This window comes from Mauremys mutica, unplaced genomic scaffold, assembly GCF_020497125.1.
Source record: "Mauremys mutica isolate MM-2020 ecotype Southern unplaced genomic scaffold, ASM2049712v1 Super-Scaffold_100221, whole genome shotgun sequence".
NCBI lineage: Eukaryota > Metazoa > Chordata > Testudines > Geoemydidae > Mauremys > Mauremys mutica.
In genome coordinates, this window is record NW_025423291.1 from 806341 (window position 1) to 815556 (window position 9216).

The following is a 9216-nucleotide window of genomic DNA, read 5'->3' on the forward strand; positions in this document are numbered from 1 at the left end:
CTTAAAGCAAGCAATCAAGCAATTGCTAATTGGTTAATAAGGTACAGACAAGCACAGCTGTAACTTCATTGGCTATTTAACATCCTGGCCAACCCTCTAATTTATTATCCTGTTATCGCCTCCCAGCAGATAAGAACGAGCCTCATCCTTGAGACTTGCATGTCAGTTTCCCACACTCTTATGCAAAACAATCCGACAGTCTCGTCTGATAAGGACAGGGTAGGGGAGTTTTGGAACTACTCCCACTGTCAACTTAGTGGGGTTTCTGAGAACTTCTATTCTTATGGGGATGTTTGGATAATAGTTGACATCCCCATGCACACAGGATATTCCCGAGCGTTTGGCCAGAGATAATTGGCCCGGCCTGACCAGCTTCCCCGAGACTAACGTGATTGCACTTCCCAAGTCTATTAATGCTGTGGTCTCTATACCATTCACTTTAATGGGCCTAGTGTATCTGAGGGACCATCGCAACCCCAACCAGACTTATTAGATCACATGGTCCCCCTATATCTCCCAGTTCACATTGCATAGGCTTTCCTAGATTTGGGCATTGGGCAGCGATATGCCCCAACTCGCCACAGGCATAACATTGGTACCCCACTCGGGACAGCCCCCTATTTTTCGGGCTACTGGGATTTATCCTGAGTCTTTCTCCCCCAGTCCTCCAGTCTCTCCAGGACTGCCGTCTGCTCTTCCCATTGTCCGGCCTAGCGCTAGGGCAAACCGGAGCCTCGGCACAGAGACTCGGCACAGAGACTGGCGCCTTCCTTCCCCGGTGGTCCGAGAAAGTTCTTGGGCTGCTAAGTGTATCTCTACGAGAGCAACTAGTTCATCATTAGAGGAGGGATCATTTTGGTGGACCCACCCTCGTATGTCCAGTGGCAACCCCCTCATGTAGCTGTCCAATACCAGGATTTCCACTACTTTCTCCGGCCCATGGGTCTCGGGGCAGAGCCACTTCTGGGCGAGGTGGATCAAGTCAAACAGCTGGGACCTTGGTGCTTTGTCATCCGGGTACTTCCACTCGTGGAAGCACTGGGTCCTTATGGCCGGCGTCACGCCTGACCTTGCCAAGATTTCCGACTTCAGCTGGGGGTAATCCATAGCTGCTTCTCTGGTCATGTCAAAGTAGGCCTTCTGGGCCTCCCCCCACAGGAATGGAGCCAGGAGGCCTGCCCACTGGTCTTGGGGCCAGGCCTCCCGCAGTGCCATCCTCTTGAATGCAAGGAGATATGCCTCTACATCGTCGTCTGTTGTCATCTTCTGTAAATAGTTACTCGCCCGTAGCAGCTGGGTCCCCTGGACCCCGTGCATCAGTGTGGTCAGGGCTTTCAACTGGGTCACTACTTCATTCAGGGTGGCTCGATCTTGGCCTGCCTGGTTCATCAGCAACTGGTTTGTCTCTTGTTGGACACGTACTGACTCTTGCTGGGCCGCCACCTGTACTCTGGTAGCCTCTTGCTGGGCCGCAGTGGCCTGTATCAACGCCTTCACTACGTCCTCCATTTTTTTTTTTTTTGTGATTTACCTTGCCCTGAGATGGCTTGCCACAGAGCCTCACTCACTATGACATCCCACCCCTGACACCAGGTGTGGCAAAGTACTTGCTTCTCCTCAGCAGACCTTTTTTGCCTTGGAGACACAGACTTTGGCAAAGCAAAGTCCTTCCAGGTAGCACAGGGCCTGGCTGATCCCTCCCTCAATCAGTCCCTTGTGCTGGGTTTCTCCCCTTCTGGGGACAGAGTGTACTCTCCCTTGCTGGAAGGGTTCAGAGCCTTGCTGCACCTAACTTGCTGGCAGCTTCTCTCACTCTCCCCCCTGCTTCTATGCCAGGGAGGGTTTAAAAAGGTCTCCAGCAGTTGGGGCCAGCTGAACCTAATTAGTTCCCTGGTAACCCCTTTTCCAGCTGAACCTTATTTCCCCGTGGTTCTCTCTCCTCAGTGGATAGGGAGAGGCCTTTTAACCCCGCTGGGACTAATTACTACCCCTCCCTTCATGCATCCGATGAAGTGGGTATTCACCCACGAAAGCTCATGCTCCCAAACGTCTGTTAGCCTATAAGGTGCCACAAGACTCTCTGCTGCTTTTACCCCTCCCTTTGTAACCATTTGTCTTGGTTTGCCTCTCTCTCTCTCTCTCTCTCTCTCTCTCTCTCTGTATATATATATATGAAAAATGAAGAGAAGTGAAAAGAATGTTGTATGGCCAGAGCATAATGCTGTAAGTCACACTATTAACTACCAAAGAAAGGCTGAAGGACATAACGAGGTGTGATTTGTTTAACAGCTTGTGGAGCAAGAATCTTTAGTACTACTTTCTCTTTAACCACAAACAAACAAAACCTGAACAAACAAACTAACCCAAAAGAAAAACAAAAAAAACCCCACCCTGGTATCTATGAAACTAGTTAGGTGATAGCACTTGAAGTAAACAACAAAGAAGATTTGGGTTCTAACCACACTGGAGATGTGTAGTTGTAAATAAGTGCATCATGCATTTCTATGGTATTTATAAGAAACCTGAGTACATGTAAATTAAACTACAGAATTGCTTAAGTAAATGTGTAAAATATAGTGTCTCTTCCTGGTTAGTAAAACCAATCCCACCAAATGTAGCCTAAAGGCTGTATTTAGTTGCACTTCACATGTTCTAATGGTTACCAACAAATGAGCATCAACCTTACCTTGGGGGTGGGGGAGAAATAAAGTACAGATACAAAGCTAGATTAAAATAAATGATTTAAAACAAGATTTCTTGCTTGCTGATTAAAATTTGACTTCTATCACTGATTTTAAATCAGTCCATCCTGACAATGTGCAGCACAGGGATGTCAGAGCTGTCAATTGTCCTGATTACTTTTAAATATCCATTGTGTCATCAACTTTACCGGCTGATTAACAAATCTGTCTTGAAAATGAGTTAGTAACTGTAAGCTATTGGGGATAAAATCATAGAATCATAGAATATCAGGGTTGGAAGGGACCTCAGGAGGTATCTAGTCCAGCTCCCTGGTCAAAGCAGGACCAATTCCCAACTAAATCATCCCAGCCAGGGCTTTGTCAAGGCTGACCTTAAAAACCTCTAAGGAAGGAGATTCCACCACCTCCCTAGGTAACCCATTCCAGTACTTCACCACCCTCCTAGTGAAAATGTTTTTCCTAATATCCAACCTAAACCTCCCCCACTGCAACTTGAGACCATTACTCCTTGTTCTGTCATCTGGTACCACTGAGAACAGTCTAGATCCATCCTCTTTGGAACCCCCTTTCAGGTTGTTGAAAGCAGCTATCAAATCCCCCCTCATTCTTCTCTTCTGCAGACTAAACAATCCCAGTTCCCTCAGCCTCTCCTCATGAGTCATATGCTCCAGCCCCCCAATCATTTTTGTTGCCCTCTCCTGGACTCTTTCCAATTTTTCCACATCCTTCTTGTAGTGTGGGGCCCAAAACTGGACACAGTACTCCAGATGAGGCCTCACCAATGTCAAATAGAGGAGAATGATCACGTCCCTTGATCTGCTGGCAGTGCCCCTACTTATACAGCCCAAAATGCCGTTAGCCTTCTTGGCAACAAGGGCACACTGTTGACTCATATCCAGCTTCCCGTCCACTGTAACCCCTAGGTCCTTTTCTGCAGAACTGCTTCCTAGCCATTCAGTCCCTAGTCTGTAACAGCGAATGGGATTCTTTCGTCCTAAGTGCAGGACTCTGCACTTGTCCTTTTATATACAGAAATTGAAGGGAGGTTAATGCAACTTTTCTGCCTTGACTGAAAACATACTTTTTTTTATTTCAATAGTTGAACCCATTGTGAGCCTAACAAAGGGACCAACCTCTTTAATAGATGGTGAAAATAAAAAAATAGCAGCCATTTGTACAGCAGCCACTGGAAAACCTGGTGCAGATATTGAGTGGGAAGGAGGTTTGGGAGAAGTGGAATCCATTTCTACTTTATTTCCAAATGAAACCGTGACAGTTGTCGCTCGGTACAAACTCATACCGACCAAATTTGCCAGAGGAAGACACATAACTTGTGTTGTGAGGCATCCGGCTTTGGAAAAGGAGCTGAGATATCCTTACATGTTGGACATACTATGTAAGTATACAACAAGTTAACTGTTGCTTTTACAGAGCTAGGGAGAGGTGAAGTGAGTTAACTAAGGACTTGCAGCAGGTCACTGGCCGAGCTGGGAGTAGAGCCCAGGACTCCTGAGACCCAGTCAGTTTCCCCTACTTGCTGAGACACATTCCCACTTACCTTTTTATTAGCTTGGTTTAATTACCCATTCAGATTCCTCCTATGTTTCTTCATGGACCCTTATTATTTTTAACAAATGTGACTAATACTCAGATGTTGAAGCTGAAAATTCAATTCCTCCCCTTAAGCTTTACAGGGACTGGTGGTTGCCATTTCTTTCACACTTGGAATAATGCAAGTCATGATGTCGCCAAAGAACTTCAGTGATAAAAATGTTATGGGGTAACTGCGCTTAACCAGATCACTCACTACACTACTGAGAGTGTTGGAGAGAGTGGGGATCATTTGAGAATCCCTCCACTTGGACGTTTATTTTCTCTCTTAATATAGATTTTTTTTTGGTTTGTTAAACTTGATGTCCCTAAAAGAAACAAGTGACAGAAGATGATAAATTACCAAGCCCCGCCCCTTATTTGACCCTGAGGTCTACCTTGTAATAATAATCTTTATAATTTCATAACTGCACCTTCCATCTCAGCTGTAGAAATGTGCAGAGCTTTCATGGGTTAGTAATGTTGGGGGAGGATAGCTCAGTGGTTTGACCATTGGCTTGCTAAATCCAGGGTTGTGAGTTCAGTTCTTAAAGGGGCCACTTAGGGATCTGGGGCAAAAATCAGTACATGGTCTTGCTAGTGAAGGCAGGGTGCTGGACTCAATGACCTTTCAAGGTCCTTTCCAGTTCTAGGAGACAAGTGTATCTCCAATTATAAAATGCTTGTGTCTTTATTGCAGCAAATAAGTTTCTGTGTATGACCAGGTTGTTTTGGATCCTACATCCTGCATCCGACGAAGTGGGTATTCACCCACGAAAGCTCATGCTCCAAAACATGTTAGTCTATAAGGTGCCACAGGACTCTTTGCTGCTTTTACAGATCCAGACTAACACGGCTACCCCTCTGATACTTGACATCTTTACTATTGTTAGCATATCTCAAGGAAGAAGTGTGGCACATGTACTACTTCAATTTCAGTTCATTAACAAATACAACAATAAAAGACCTCTTTCTAGCCCTTTGCTGGTGAACTTCTGGCTACTTGAAAAACTCTGTCTTGATGGTCAGAGATTAAAGCCCTAACAAATGTAGGGCTTGTTTACAATGCCTTGCTGTTTGGATTATCAGTGTATATCACTGCTCACCAAGTGCTGAGCTGCAGCTGCCTCATGTGGATACTGGTGGGTGTGAACGCAGGGGTTCTTAAAACAGGACTACATTCATGTGAATTTCGGAACCTCTTCGTTCACACCCACGGCATCCACACAGGGAGCTGAAGTACAGCATATGGCGTGCAGTCCTTTTCACTCTCCCATAGTGCAAACTGCAGTTTGAAGACATGGCCTTAACATATCTCCCTAGATTGACCACTAATAATGCGGTGCTCTGATGGCCTGCTGACTTTAACAAGAGTTGCCCCCAAAATAAATTCCAGTCAGTTTCTCCCCTTTGAAGAGTAACTTGTAACTTGCCATAAAGAAGTTGAATTTCTTAAAACTTTATATTGTATTCTATGTTGATCGTTTCGATGTGCTGTTACAAACTTCAGTCCACGTAACCCAAAATAGATGCCTAACGTTGGGCTATCAAATATATGACCAGAATTTTCAAAAGTCCAGAAAAATTTGGGTTCCTAAGGATTCAAAATGTTAGCTTTAGGCATCAGTTTTCAAACACAAACTATAACACACTATTGGGTGTGCAGGAGAGGGGGAAAAGGAAGTGTAGGATGTAGATCTCAGAATAGAAAATATTGATGGGTTAGAGTAACTTAATTACTACTTCAGAAAAGCAACTGAGTGGTAAAAATATTTTAAAGATACTTTCGCTCTTTACTGAACATCAGGTCCCTTGCTGTAATCTGCTCTATCAAAAAATTAAATATTTACCATCAGTTACTAGTTGGTGGCATAAACACATGACCAAAAGAGAATGTTCAGTAAATTTAAACAACCGTTTCTTTTTATGGTAACCACTGGCAATCGATTTGGTTTATTAGGGATGGGAATGATGTTGAGACTTTAGTATAATTATTGATTTTTTTGCCTTCAGTCATCTTGGGGAAATACCATAATAAATAAACTTACGGTCTGAGAATGCCATTGATAGTAAAATTGTTAACATGGAATCAAGAAACATTTGAAATGGTATTAAAAGACTAAAATTATGACCTATTCCAAGTAATACACAACCTCCTTTAACATAGCCTTACAGTATCCTATCAAGTAAACCCACTATTAACAACTTGGAAGAATTGTAAAGAATATTTTTAAAAGACAAGTATGTTCTATTCAATCAATGAACTTTTGACAATTTTAGAACAGTCTGTATTGAAGGATTGGCTGGTTTTAATGTCTGTGATTGAATTTGGAAAGAACTTTAGACTGTTACACATTTTTTCCCCAGTATTAGTTAGAAACGAAGAAACGTTAACACCTTCCAAAACAAATTATAAAAAGATACGGGACTTCATACTCACGAGAACTTGCCTAGTGGTCTTTAAAATTGTGTTGAGCATGAATAGAGAAGCAGTTCTGCTTAGTGCTTTGTTTCAACGTATACTAACAGTCTTCAACTGAGTTCAGAATCTCTGCACCTGAACCGAGTAGAGTATTGTACCAGAGTGGTCATAAATAAAATGTAAGAATAAGAAGCCAGTTGTGAGAACTGTTAATACTCCATCCAGGCCCTGGGCCCTGATACGCGAATAAGGAAGGACGTTATCATAAGGTGGTTTTTTATGTGTAAATATAAACTGCAGATTAACAGACTATTAAGGCAGTCCTGTTGAGGAAGACTACCAGTTTTTAAACTGCTACTCCCTACATGTTGTTTGCATTTGTGCGCAGTCTGGAGAGAAAAAAGCTGCATCCTTACATTATTGATGACAATAGCTGAAGAGAGACCGGCCTAACAGGAAATTGCCAGTCTCTATAATGTAACCTTTCTGGCCTAGCCCAGTAGCAATAATCAATATCCATAATATGCCTCAAACATAAATTAATAGTAACGCTAAACTATATAAGAGTTGGGAAGATGTAGCTCCAGGGGGAAAAGAGAGAGAGAGATTTCAAGCCCTGCTCTCCTTTTCAACCTTCGGGCCACCTGCATTTGGAGGAAGTAGTTGAGCCTGCTGTCCTGGACTGAGCACAACTATCCTACTCTGAATTCTGACCTCATATTACTTAAGTTGCTATACCTTTACTTTTCACTGTAGCAGACCCTTTCAATTGGCGTGTCAATTATATTTCAATGTTTACATTGTGTTGTAGAATACTGTGAATTTGCCTCAAGCATCCCAGTTGAAGCCTTCCAATAAATGTGTATTTAAAACAGTCAGACATTTTCTACAGCTGGGTTAGTGTGAGATTCTGTGGGCGAGACTGAGGGGTTGAAAGAAGTTGGGAAGATGGGATTCAGATTGGGAGCCATGATCACTATTCATTGCTTTTTGAGTCCTTTGAAAAGAAATAAAACAAAATTAAATGCAGAATACGCTAAAGTTCCTTGTTGGTTTGACTAGCACTATTAACATAGTGTGACAAAGCTCCTCCTCTACCTTGGTGGGTCCTGCGCTTATTGGCTGATTTGCTCACCTCAGTGATCTTCCCCACAGTCTGGGTCAACTCCTCCTGTGTCTGATCAGGAGTTGGGAGGTTTGGGGGGAACCCGGGCCCACCCTCTACTCCGGGTTCCAGCCCAGGGCCCTGTGGATTGCAGTTGTCTATAGTGCCTCCTGTAACAGCTACAACTCCCTGGGCTACTTCCCCATGGTCTCCTCCAAACACCTTCTTTATCCTCACCACAGGACCTTCCTCCTGGTGTCTGATAATGCTTGTACTTCTCAGTCCTCCGGCAGCTCACCCTCATCCTCTCACTCTCAGCTCCTTGTGCCTCTTGCTCCCAGCTCCTCACACGCACACCACAAACTGAAGTGAGCTCCTTTTTAAACCCAGGTGCTCTGATTAGCCTGCCTTGATTGATTCTAGCAGCTTCTTGATTGGCTGCAGGTGTTCTCATCAGCCTGTCTGCCTTGTTTCCAGAAAGCTCCTGATTGTTCTGGAACCTTCCCTGTTACCTTACCCAGGGAAAAGACACCTACTTAACCTGGGGCTAATATATCTGCCTTCTATCACTCTCCTGTAGCCCTCTGGCCTGATCCTGTCACAGTAGGCACAGTGCAGATACCTACTACAGTATAAATCATTAGCCAGAAGTTACTCATGTCGTATGTGCAATTCATGATTTACCACCGTGTAATATGATTTTTTTTAATTCACAGAATTTGGTATATTTGAACTATTGAAGTTAGCACTACATTATGCTAAAAATTGACATTGTTGACGTAAAGACAAACTAAAAACATATGGGGCCCACTGATTTGTTTTATGTTAAGCCTCCGATGCCAACTACCCATGTATATGTGTAATTTACTAAGATTTCCAGGTAGGACTACCATTGCTCGTTGGAGATTAAGCACTGCCATACTGTTAGTTAAATACAACATGTAGACATATCATTCTAAGCAATGCATCTCCTTTTTAGTAATGTACTTTGAATACTGGAATGTGAAATGACTCATATTTTATAGATGCCCCTGAAGTTTCAATAACTGGGTATGATGGAAACTGGTTCATTGGAAGAGAGCGTGTTCAGCTCCGGTGTAATGCTAACGCAAATCCACCACCCACGGACTTTACATGGATCAGGTGAGTGTTCATGAAAACGAAAGATGAATTTTTCCATTTAAATACACAATCAGTATTTTAATAAAGAAGAGTTTTGAAGGGTGTTACTGGCTTATGACATAGTGGAAACAAGGCCCTTTGACTGCTGCTAACTTGTCTGGTTTCAGTACATGACTAATGCACATTCTGTGTAGTTAGAAATGACTGCTGTTGAAATATGTCCCATACTGATGCATCAGACATATGGATTGAGACATGTGGATGTTGTAAAGAAA

The 9216-nt window shown here is 43.3% G+C and overlaps 1 protein-coding gene across 1 annotated transcript in view; it reads left to right on the forward strand.

Moving 5' to 3' along the window:
- The window catches only part of LOC123360175 (nectin-3-like), a 29384-nt gene extending 20426 nt beyond the window's left edge, over window positions 1-8958 (forward strand). The window contains exon 3 of the transcript XR_006575974.1: window positions 8845-8958. The gene's annotated coding sequence lies outside the window, so the exon portion shown is untranslated. The remainder of the gene's footprint in view (window positions 1-8844) is intronic.
- The last annotated feature ends 258 nt before the right edge of the window (window positions 8959-9216 follow it).